This window comes from Galeopterus variegatus, unplaced genomic scaffold (genome assembly GCF_000696425.1).
Source record: "Galeopterus variegatus unplaced genomic scaffold, G_variegatus-3.0.2 Scaffold3680, whole genome shotgun sequence".
NCBI classification, from domain to species: Eukaryota; Metazoa; Chordata; class Mammalia; order Dermoptera; family Cynocephalidae; genus Galeopterus; species Galeopterus variegatus.
The window spans coordinates 123,114-135,867 of NW_007729791.1; positions in this window are offsets into that span (position 1 = coordinate 123,114).

Genomic DNA, 12,754 nt, shown 5'->3' on the forward strand with positions numbered 1-12,754 from the left:
CTCGGCTGGAGCACTGCCGCACTTCCCAAGTGGCGCACTGTAGCAGTGCGCCACCGGGCCAGCAACATCAGCTGTTTTTGAAAATGCTATTCTCTGTCTACAGACACATATGGCACTCTTATACATTGCTGGCTCAAGAGCAAAATGGTACAACCCCTGTGGTGAGGAGTTTGGTAATGTCTAACAAAATCACTTACGCATTCACCCTTTGACCAGCAATCCTACTTCTAGGATTGTATACCCTAATGGTACACTTTTACAAACAGGAAAAACATATGCACAAGGTTATTTATTGTGGAATTATTTTTAATACAATTTACATGCCCATTCACAGGGAACTGGTTGCATAAACTCCAATATGTCTACACAATGAAACACTATACAGCCATTAAGAAAAAAAAAAAGAAAGAATGAAGAGATGTTCTCTATGAACTGATATGTAGTGATTCTCAGGACATATTGTCAAATGATAAAATCAAGATATGAAAGACCGTATATAGCGTACCTTTATTTGTATGTGTTACCGGACTCAGGTCAGGCTGCCTGCCCCCTTGAGAAGGAAAGAAAAAAAAAAAACTCAGAAGTCAAATGGTTGGAGTTAGAAAAGCATAGATGTATTCAGCCAAAGGAGATGGTAGGCTATCCCATCTCAAAGATTTACATTTACTGAGGGGTTTTTAAAGGAAGGGTTGAGGGAATGGAATGTGGGAGGTGAAAAGCGGGAGAGAAGGAGACGTGAGTTATGAGTGGTCCATGTCTATGTGTCAGGTACAAGGTCTCACCAAGGCCTCACCTGGTTTCTGTTTTCATCTTTGCTGTTCTCTCAGGACCCTGCAAGATTTTTATCTGTACCAGTGTACTTGGCTGATGCCCAAGGTCAGCTTCCAGTCATTTGGCCTTGATCATTTCTCAAAACTCTACAGTCTCAAAGAAAGAACTGTTAGCTTTGCAAAGTACTAATTAGCTTCTCAGCCTTGTTTTCCTACTTAGTGAGTGAGATAGAAAAGTCAGGGGATGGGAAGAAAGAGTGGAGAGAAAAAAAAACTGTCCTTTTTAAAAGCCTTGGCTGCTTTGTGATGGGAAGGCTGTAGGGGCACTTGCCGTTGAATCTGGGTGATCTTGGGACTGCTTCAAACAATAGAGTTTGGGGGAAGTGATGCTATGTGACTTCTGAGGCTAGTTCATTGCTATGGTCTGAGTGTTTGTGTCCCCCCAAAATTTATATGTTGAAACCTAATCTCCAAGGTAATGGTATTAGGTGGTGGGGCCTTTGGAAGGTGATTCGGTCATGAGGACTCTACCCTCACGAATGGGATTAGTGCCCTTATAAAAGAGGCTTGAGGGAGCCCATTTGTCTCTTCCACCCCTTCTGCCTTGTGAGGACACATAGAAGTGATGGTCTGGAGGAACAAGCCCTCACCAGACACTGAGACTGCTGGCACCATGATCTTGGACTTCCCAGCCTCCAGAACTGTAAGCAATAAATTTCTGTTGTTTATAACTTACCCAGTCTAAGGTATTTTGTTATAGCAGCCAGATTGGACTACCACAGTATTAAAAGGTCATGAAGTTTCCACCTAATTCTCTTGGGATGCTTGCTCTGGTAGAAGCTGGCTGCCATGAAGAAGTTCAACTATCTGAGATCCCCATGCTGGAGAGGTCATGTGTTAGGTACTCCAGACTACAGCCCAAGATGGGCTCACAGTTGAAAGCCACCATCAACTGCCATGCTCATGAGTTAGCCATCTTGGATGTCCAGCCCAGCCAAACCTTCAGGTAACTACAGCCCCAGCTGACACCTGACTGCAACAGTATGAGAGAGTCCAAGCAAGAACTCCTCAGCTGAGTCCTTCCTGAAGTCTTAACCACAAAATCATGAGCAAAATAAAGTGGTTGTTTTATACTACTATGTTTTGGGGTAATGTGTTATGCAGGAATAGTAACAGGAACACCAGGTGAGAGATGATGTGGCTAGAACTTGGGTGGTAGAAGTGGAGGTAGTCAGGTGTAATCAGATTCTGAAAATATTTTGAAAATAGAGCCAACAGGATTGGGTGTGTGGTGTGAGGGAAATAGAAGAGTCAATGATGACTCCTTGCAGTAGTCCTGGCTGACTAGCGTCAGGCAAATGAAGCACTTTTCTCAGGTGCAAAGTTGAAGGGGGCATCAAAAACTCAGTAGTCAAGATAAATATTTTAATTCAGTATTTTAAAAAATCAAAATTAATGCAAAAAAATCCACAATGAACAAAACATTAAGTTTTGAATAAACACAGGATCAGTATTTCTGATATTTTCCTTTGCCTTCAGGCTCAAGTACGGCTAGGCACAGCACTGCTCTGGGTTTTCCCAATATGCCCATTGGATGATGCTGTGGATTGAATGCCCCTCCCAAACTCACTGAAACTTAATCCTCACTGTAACAATGTTAAGAGGGTGGGAAATTCTATTATGGTAAATGAAGGGTGGGACCTTTAGGAGAAGATTAGATTGTGAGGACTGTGCCCTGGTGAATGAATTGATCCATTCATGGAGTAATGGGTGTGGTTCTAATGGCCTTCAAAAGAGAGTAAATGAGCAGGTTAGCTCTCTCTTGCCCAGCCATTTTGCCATGTGATACCTTGCATTGCTGTATAGAGTCACCACCGAAGAAAAGGCCCTCACCAGATGTGTTCCCTAGACTTTGGACTTTCCAGCCTGTGAAACTGTAAGAAATAAATTATATTTCTTTATAAATTACCCAGTTTCAGGTATTCTGTTATGAGCAACAGAAATGGAATAATACAGATGGCTAAGTTTTGCTCATCTCAGGAGGTAGATGATGCATATGGGCCACTCTGTTCAGTTTCACTATATGCCATCATTGCTTCTGAGCTTTCCTCAACTTCTTAGGTCATTCATTTTACACTTCCCCACTGACCTCCTCCTGTTATTTGGAGCACTTCATTGCAAGTCATGGAAATCATCTGAGAGCTGATTGCCTGCAAAGTCCCGCTGTCTTTGTGTCATTTCTGTAGAGGCAGTTACCTGCTGAAAATATTTAACACAAGCTTGCTTGATGGATGCCAAACCGACCTTATAGCTTGCACCTGCCCACTCTCCTCCTGCCAATATCCATCCAACTGTACCTCCAATGGAAGCACAGCCCCTACAGTCACAGGGTCCATGACTTCTTTGGAAGTAAGAGGGTACTCCCACCCCTGTCAGAGCTACCATAGTTGGCCACTCTTTGAAGAAGGACCCCACCAGAAAAACAAAGGCACATACACCTTAGAATAATTTGAGGAAGGTTTAGTAAATGGCATATTTATCAATGTGTGGGCAGGATTGAGGGAGACAACAAAAGATAATGAGAACTGTTACTACCCCTACACAGGGCCAGAAGAAATGGAGTGAAGGAGTGGTTAAAGTCATGTGGAGAGGACCACCTTCAGAGGAGCTGTGACCACTGGCTGAGGGACACAGGTAGCCTCAGAGACCTCACAGGAAAAAAGCCACAGAATGAGTACCCCAAACTTACTGCATTTTCCCTGTTACCTCCCCATTGGACTCCCCATTGGATGAATTCAATGACTCCCTGTCAGATGGACTCAATCAGAAGCCAGAATGTATGGGTCCCTGTTAAGACCATACAGGACAGCCTCCATAGCAGAAAGTAGTGTAGAGAAGAGTGGAAAATAGATCCTGAGGAGTAACTAGAAGGCATCTAACACAATTAAAGCAAGACTATGAATCAGGTACTTTGTTTTTCACAACAAAACATCATCTTTGCCATTTGCAGGCTTATTATACTAACTATATGGCTCTTTAAATAAACATATTTTAACTTGCAAGCAGCCTCAGTCTCTGATTGTTTGCCACTCATATGCTATAATAATCTTAGGTGGCAAAGACAAAATCTCTAGGTGTGGCCAAATGGTGTCAGCTAGCACTGAAGGAGCCAGTAAAATCTATATTAACCTTCATTTCCCAAATTCTCTAGTAATCTGCTGTTTAATGTGACACTTGGTATATTCTTTCAGCAATGGCAATTGAAAAATTCAGTGAAAGGTTCTCTCATACCTAACTCTTGGGAGGGTATACTGGTACAAACTTATTAAAAAAATCATTTGGCCGTATATATCAAATGCCTTAATAATGTTCACTCCTACTGACAACCACTTCCATTTCAGGATCCTTCATAAAAATACAAACACAGGCAAAAGATTTATGTACAAAGATTTTATTTCAATCATCTTTATAATAACCCCTTCCAAAATCCTAAAACTCAGGACAATGACACATAAAGCAATAAGGAAATAGATAGGAAAAATATGGCACAAGTATGCCGTTGGAGATCATTCACCCTTCAAAAGTTTTGTTGACAAGGAATGTTTTCATGGCATAGGAAAATAACTATGTAAGACTGAGTGATTAAAGTATAATAAAAATTTAAATGGAGTGTGGTCTCGATTTATAAAGCGAAATGTATAGTATGAAGGAGAATCATTGAAACATTAATTTAAAAATTTAAGTTTTTTTGAAATAATTATAGATTCACAGGAACTTGCAAAAATAGTACAGAGGGATCCCATGTACACTTCCCCCAGCTTCTCCCAATAGTAACATCTTACATAAACATAGTATATTATCAAAACCAGGAAATGTACTTATATAGGTTGGTACATGGTCACCAAATCACTGAAGTTATTTCTGAATAATGGTCCACATAAGCCATTAGCAGTTATGCTTGATTTATATACATATCACTATGGAAATGCTAACACTTCAACTTTTAAATACTGTTTGAAAGAAAGTGAGCTGAAATGCCGGGTACCGATCAAGCTTTATTAAAGGAATAAAGTCTGCTGGGCTGCAGTCAAAATGGATGGCAGCACCAGGCCTGGGGGTGGGAGAGTTTATATAGGCTGTAGGGAAGGCTGATGTAATCAGGGAGGGGCTTTGGTGCTGGAGTGGGAGATGAGGCTGGCGGATGCAATCAGGTGGAAAGTTGCACCCATGGCCAAGTAGAGGAGTTTCTATTTCTCAGAAACCACTAGGTTTCTCCTAAGGAAAACGCTAGTGGCTACTTTGTGCTTATTCTGTGTAAAATGCCGCCAGTCATGTCCAAGATCCATCACTGTCATTTGGTAAAATCCAAGTAAGATCTATAGTCAAGATACTTGTTGTAAAGCTTTTTTACTTGCCTGTAATCCTGCTGACTGGGCCAATTGTAGTGCTAGGGCTGGGTCTGGAGCTCACAGGCCCCTCAAGCCCATTGTCCAGATTGGATCACAAACCCTTCACACACCAGGCTGGGTCACCAGACCCCTCATACACAGGTCTATGAGCTAGGTAACCGGCAAACAGGTCCTTGGAAGCCATAGGTTGGAAAGCATGGCCCGCAGAGTGGAAGCCTGAGGCAGACACCAGCAAACCTGCAGTGCTGCACATGCGCACTAACTCCACCCACGCACAACTTGCTTACAAAGAATGCTGCACCACCCCCAACCTGACCTAAGGCGAGGGGAGCCTGATTAAATTATTCTATTTTCCCAACACTTGTATTATACCAATGACAATTTCCTGGTTTGGCTGTCCATTCTCTCTCCACTCCTACACCTCTCTCGCCCCCACCCCCAACACACAACACGCACACATTCTATGCACCAGCAACTGCAGCACAGTGTTTCATAATGTCACTCCTTTACTTGTGCTGCTTTCTGGGCTTCATTCTCCCTTTATATAAATTTTTTGCCTGGATCTTTCCTATTCATTCTTCTAAGCTAAATCATTATCTCCTTATGAAGCTGTCACAGATTGGTTTCTCTGGGAAGCTGAAGCTGAGATAGAGCTAGGAATGCAAAAGGTTTATGGGGATTAGCACCTTTGAAAGGAGACAGAGGAAGTAGGATTGGGCAGGGGGAGCCATCAGGCTGCAATGCAGATCTGAAACATCTCTGCTAGCCCAGCAGCAGCTCAGAACAAAGGGTACTCATCAGAGGGGCCCTGCAATGGGTAAAATGGCCGGCCCTGAGTACTGCCACCTTGCTTAGTCACTCACTGGGCATTGCCATAAGAAGACTGTTTTGCTTAGTTATTGGCTTGTGCTTCCCCAAGAATATTGTGAAGTTAGCTCTAAAGCGGAGGCAGATTCTAAGACAATTACAGCTAGAGGCTGTCAGCTAACCACACTTATTCACATCTGTCAGACAATCCTCTCCTGAAGGGGGATATGAGTGGTGCATCTCCGTGCCTGCCACGGCACTGAGGGCTGACTTCATGGGCATGTGACTTGTATAGACACACAGGGCCCCATGTTCAGAAGGGTCTTGCCCTTGGTTTAATACCCCACTGTCACTGTCTTGAAATTCTTAATGATTTTATCTTTGAGCCTGCATTTTGTAAAAGAAGCCCAATGACACTTCACTGGGAAATGGAGTATGTCCATGAGCTGAGGAGATGCACATATGCATGAACTCTGTTCTTTGTCACCCTATTGTTGCCCCATTTGCGTATAGCATAGTGTTAGCAAAGACCTTTTTGAACAAAGGATTCTGCATTTTCATTTCACACTGGGCCGTGTAAATTATGTAGCTGGCCCTGACAGCAGCCCTTCTTGACCAGGCTCCAGTCATGAATAAAATGTCCATCCCCAGGTCCTCCTATGGGTACTACACCTTCTACTGCAAGTAATACAAATATGTTAAAGTTACCTGTTATACATCTGTTGCCACATTATGGGGAACTGATATTTTTAGAATACTTACACTCTTAAAAAGCATAAATGCCAAGAATTTATCCATTATTTCTGTTATTTTATCTGTCTTTCTCCCTCTAATCTTCTACCCATCTCCTATTCCATTATTAAGTAAAAGAGCACTGTGATTATTTTTGTGGAAGAGGCAGTTAGTTATCCCCCAATATCTGTTTTCCCTGTCTTTTAAAAAATTAATTAACTAATTAATTTTTTAAATTACTCATTTTTATGGGGTACAATTTGTTGTTTCAATACATGCATGTATTATATAATGCTTCAATCAGAATAGTTAGCATACGTATCACCTAAACATTTATAATTTCTTTGTGGTTATGACATTCAAGATCTTCTTTACTACCTATCTTGAAATATACAATACAATATTATTAGCTATTGTCACCCTTGGGCACCAAAACTTATTCTTCTTATCTAACTGTAACTTTGTAACTTAGTACCCATTTACTATCCTATCCTTATCCCCCCTTCCTCCCTCCCCTTCCCTGCCTCTGGTAACCACCATCCTACTCTCTTTTTTTTTTTGGCTTTTTATTTTTTCTAAATTGATTCATAATAATTTTATATATTTATGGAGTACAATGTGATATTTGGGTACATTTCTACAGTGTGCAATGATCATATCATGGTATTTAGCATATCTATCACCTCAAACATTTGTCATTTCTTTGTGTTGGAAACGTTCAAAATCCTCTCAGTCAGGTACTTGAAGTAATATAGTAATTTGTTGTTGACTGTAGTCACCTATATTGCTGTAGAATACTACACCTTATTCTTCCTATCTGTCTACAATTTTGTGTCCACTGACCACCCTCTCTCTCCCCATCTCTGCCTCCCCTTACAAGTCTCTAGAAACCACTATTCTACTCTCTATTTCTGTGAAATCAATTTTTAGCTTCCATATACGAGTAAGAACATGTGGTGTTTCTCTTTCTGTGCCTGGCTTATTTAACTTAACATAATTTTCTCCGAGCTCATCCATGTTGTTGTGAATGGCAGAATTTCATTTTCATTCTTTTTTTATGGCTGAGTAATATTCCATTGTGTATACCACATTTTCTTTATCTAGTCATATGTTGATGGACATTTTAGGTTGGTTCCAAATCTTTGCTATTGTGAATAGAGTCACAATAAACGTGGGAGTGCAGGTATCCCTTCAACATATAGATTCCCTTTCCTTTGGATATATGCCCAGTATTGGCATTGCTGGATCACATGGTAGTTCTTCTATCTGAAGTTCTTTGAGAAACCTCCACACTCTTTTCCATAGTGGCTGTACTAATTTACAGTCCCACCAACAGTGTGTAAGAGTTTCCCTTTCTCTGCATCCTTGCCAGCATTTGTTATTAATGTCTTTTTGATAATAGCCATTCTAACTGGGGTGAGATGATATCTCATTGTGGTTTTGATTTACATTTCTCTGTTAATTAGTTATATTGAGCATTTTTCATGTACCTGTTTGCCACTTGTAAGTTCCTTTTTGAGAAATGTCTTTTCAGGTTTTTTGCCCATGTTTTAATAGGATTATTTGATTTTTTATTATTGAGTTGTTTGAGTTCCTTGTATATTCTGGATATTAATCCCTTGTCAGATGCATAGTTTGCAAATATTTTCTATCATTCTGCAGGTTGTTTCTTTGCTCTGTTGGTTGTTTCCTTTGCTATGCAGAAACTTTTTAGTTTGATATAATCCCATTTATATAGTTTTGCTTTTGTGGCCTATGCTTTTGAGGTCTTATTCATAAAGTCTTTGCCCAGTACTATATCCTGAAGAGTTTTCCTTATTCTTCCAGAAGTTTTTTTTTTTTTTTTTTTTTCCCTTGGTGGCTGGCCAGTGTGGATCTGAACCCTTGACCTTGGTATTACAAGGCTGTGCTCTAACCAACTGAGATAATCAGCCAGCTTTTTCTAGAAGTTTTATAGTTTCAGATCTTACATTTAGGTGTTCAATCCATTTTTTTGTCAATATACAATGTGGCTGATTATTGTGGCCCATTACTGAAACCTCCCTCCCTCCTCCCTCACCCCATCCATCCCAACAATGTCCTTTTTGTTTGCTTGTCCTATCAAATTCAACGAATTGCAATTGTTGTGTTTTCCTCCCTCCCCCGCCCACATTCTTTGTGTATTTATTTATTTTTTTAGCTCCCACAAATAAGTGACAACATGTGATATTTCTCTTTCTGTGCCTGACTCGTTTCACTTAATATAATTCACTCTAGGTCCATGCATGTTGTTGCAAATGTCAGTATTTCATTCTTTTTTATAGCTGAGTAGTATTCCATTGTGTAGATATACCACATTTTCCATATACACTCATCTGATGATGGACATTTGAGCAGGTTCCAACTTTTAGCTATTGTAAAGAGTGCTGCAATGAACACTGGAGAGCAGGTATACCTTCGACTTGATGATTTCCATTCCTCTGGGTATATTCCCAACAGTGGGATAGCTGGGTCATATGGGAGATCAATCTGCAATTCCTTGAGGAACCTCCATACCATTTTCCCTAGAGGCTGCACAATTCTGCAGTCCCACCAACAATGTATGAGAGTTCCATTTTCTCAGCAACCTCACCAGCATTTATCATTCACAGTCCTTTGGATATTAGCCTAACTGGGGTGAGATGGTATCTCAGTGAAGTTTTGATTTGCATTTCCCAAATGCTGAGTGATGTTGAGCATTTTTTCATGTGTCTGTTGGCCATTCGTATATTTTCCTTTGAGAAATGCCTATTTAGCTTTTTGTCCATTTTTTAATTGGGTTACTTGTTTTTTTCTTGTAAAGTAGTTTGAGTTCCTTGTATATTCTGGATATTAATCCTTTGTCAGATGTATATTTTGCAAATATTTTCTCCCACTCTGTTGGTTGTCTTTTAACTCTGTTAATTGTTTCTTTTGCTGTGCAGAATCTTTTTAGTTTGATATAATCCCATTCAGTTATTTTTCCTTTGGTTGCCCATGCTTTCGGGGTCATATTCATAAAGTCTGTGCCCAGTCCTACTTCCTGAAATGTTTCTCCTATGTTTTCTTTAAGAAGTTTTATTGTTTCAGGGCATATATTTAATCCTTAATCCACTCTGAGTTCATTTTGGCATATGGTGAGAGGTATGGGTCTAGTTTCATTCTCCTGCATATTGACATCCAGTTATCCCAGCACCATTTGCTAAAGAGGCAATCTCTTCCCCATTGTATAGGCTTGGTGCCTTTGTCAAAGATCAGATGGCTGTAGGTGTGTGGGTTGATTTCTGGATTCTCTATTCTATTCCATTGATCAGTGTGTCTGTTTTTATGCCAGTACCATGCTGTTTTGGTTATTATAGCTTTGTAGTATAGTTTAAAGTCAGGTAGTGTTATGCCTTCAGCTTTATTATTTTTTGCTCAGCATTGCTTTGGCTATGCGTGGTCTTTTGCAATTCCATATAAATGTCTGGATAGTTTTTTCCATTTCTGAGAAAAATGTCATTGGAATTTTGATGGGGATTGCATTGAATTTGTAGATCACTTTGGGTAGTATGGACATTTTCACAATGTTGATTCTTCCAATCTAAGACATGGGAAATCTTTCCATCTTCTTGTGTCCTCTTTAATTTCTCTCAGCAGTGGTTTGTAGTTCTCATTATAAAGATTTTTCACATCCTTGGTTAACTCAATTCCTTAGTATTTTATTTTTTTTGGTGGCTATTACAAATGGGCAAGCTTTCTTGATTTCTCTTTCTGTATGTTCACTATTGGAGAATAGAAATGCTACTGATTTTTGTGTGTTGATTTTGTATCCTGCTAATTTGCTGAAATCATTTATCAACTCCAACAGTTTTTTTGTAGAGGCTGTAGGCTGTTCAATATATAGGATCATGTCATCTGCAAACAAGGACAGTTTGACTTCACCTTTTCCAATCTGGATGCCCTTTATTTCCTTCTCTTCTCTGATTGCTCTGGCTAGTACTTCCAAAACTATGTTGAATTGGTGAGAGTGGGCATCCTTGTGTAGTTCCTGTTCTTAAAGAAAAAGCTTTCAGGGCCGGCCCGGTGGCGCACTGCTACAGTGCGCCGCTTGGGAGTGCGGCGGCGCTCCCGCCGAGGGTTCGGATCCCACATACAGACCGGTTCCCGCTCACTGGCTGAGCGAGGTGCGGGAGCAACACCGAGGGTTGCGATCCCGTTGCGGTCCGGTACGGGCACGACACTGAGGGTTGCGATCCGTTGCCGGACACGAAAAAAGACAAAAAAGAAAAAGCTTTCAGCTTTTCCCTATTCAGGATGATATTGTCAGTGGGTTTATCATATATGTCTTTAATTATGTTGAGATAATTTCCATCTATACCTAACTTATAGAGGGTCTTTTTCATGAATGAATGTTGAATTTTATCAAATGCTTTTTCAGCATCTATAGAGATAATCATATGGTACTTGTGTTTGAATTTATTAATATGGTGTATCACATTTATTGATTTGCATATGTCAAACCAACCTTGCATCCCTGGGATGAATCCCACTTGATCGTGGTGGATAATTTTGTGTATGTGTTGCTGTATTCTGTTAGCTATTATTTTTGAGGATTTTTGCATCTATATTCGTCAAGGATGTCAGCCTGTAGTTTTCTTTTTTGGTTGTATCTTTACCTGGTTTTGGTATCAGGGTGATGTTTGCTTCATAGAATGAGTTTGGGAGAATTGCCTCTGTTTCAATCTTTTAGAATAGTTTGTAGAGAATTGGAGTCTATTCCTCTTTGAAGGTTTGGTAAAATTCTGCTGTGAATCCATCTGGTCCTGGGCTTTTCTTTGTTGGGAGCCTTCTGATAACAGCTTCAATCTCTTTTATTGTTATTGGCCTGTTCAGATTTTCTACATTTTCTTGGCTCAGTTTTGGTAGCTTATGTGTGTCCAGAAATTTATCCATTTCCCCCAGGTTTTCAAATTTGTTGGCATATAGTTGTTTGTAGTAGACTTGAATGATTCCTTGTATTTCAGATGTATCAGTTGTAGTATCACCTTTTTCATTTCTAATTTTTATTTGGATCTTCTCCCTTCTTTTTTTAATTAGCCATGCTAATGGTTTGTCAATTTTATTTATCTTTTCAAAAAACCAACTTTTTGATTCATTGATCTTTTGTATTGTTTTTTGGGTTTCAATTACATTACGTTCTGCTCTGATCTTAATGATTTCTTTTTGTCTGCTAACTTTGGGTTTGGATTGTTCTCGTTCTTCTAGTTCTTTAAGGTGAAGTGTTAGGTTGTTCATTTGCCATCTTTCCATTCTTCTGAGATGAGCGTTTAATGCAATAAATTTCCCCCTTAATACTGCTTTTGCAGTACCCATAGGTTTTGATATGATGGGTCATTGTTTTCATTAGTTTCAATAAATTTTTTGATTTCCTGTTTGATTTCTTCTTGGACCCATATGTCATTAAGTAGAATGCTGTCCTCATAATATGAGTTTGGAATTATTCCATCTACTTCAATTTTTAAAAATAGTTTAAGGAGTATTGGTATTAGTTCTTTAACTGTTTGGTAGAATTCACTAGTAAAGCCATCTGGTCTGGGCTTTTCTTTGATGAGAGACTTTATTTCTGATTCAATCTCATTACTTATCATTGGTCTATTCAGGTTTTCTGTTTCTTCTTGGTTTAGTCTTGGCAGGTCATATGTGTCCAGGAAACTTTCCATTTCCTCTAGGTTTTCAAATTTATTCATGTATAGTTGTTCATAATAGTCTCTAATGACCCTTAGCATTTTGGAAGTATCAGTTATAATGTCTACTTTTGCATTTCTGATTTTATTTATTTGGGTCTTTTTTTATTGGTTAGTCTAGCTAATTGTTGATTTTGTTTATCTTTTCAGAAAACCAACTTTTTATTTGATAGATTTTTTGTATTATATTTGACGCATTTTATTTGCATTATATTTGATATATTTTATTTGATGGATCTTTTGTATTATATTTTAGTCTCATTTTCTTTCTTTCTTTTTTTTTTTTTTTTTTTTTTTTTTTTTTTTTTTTTTT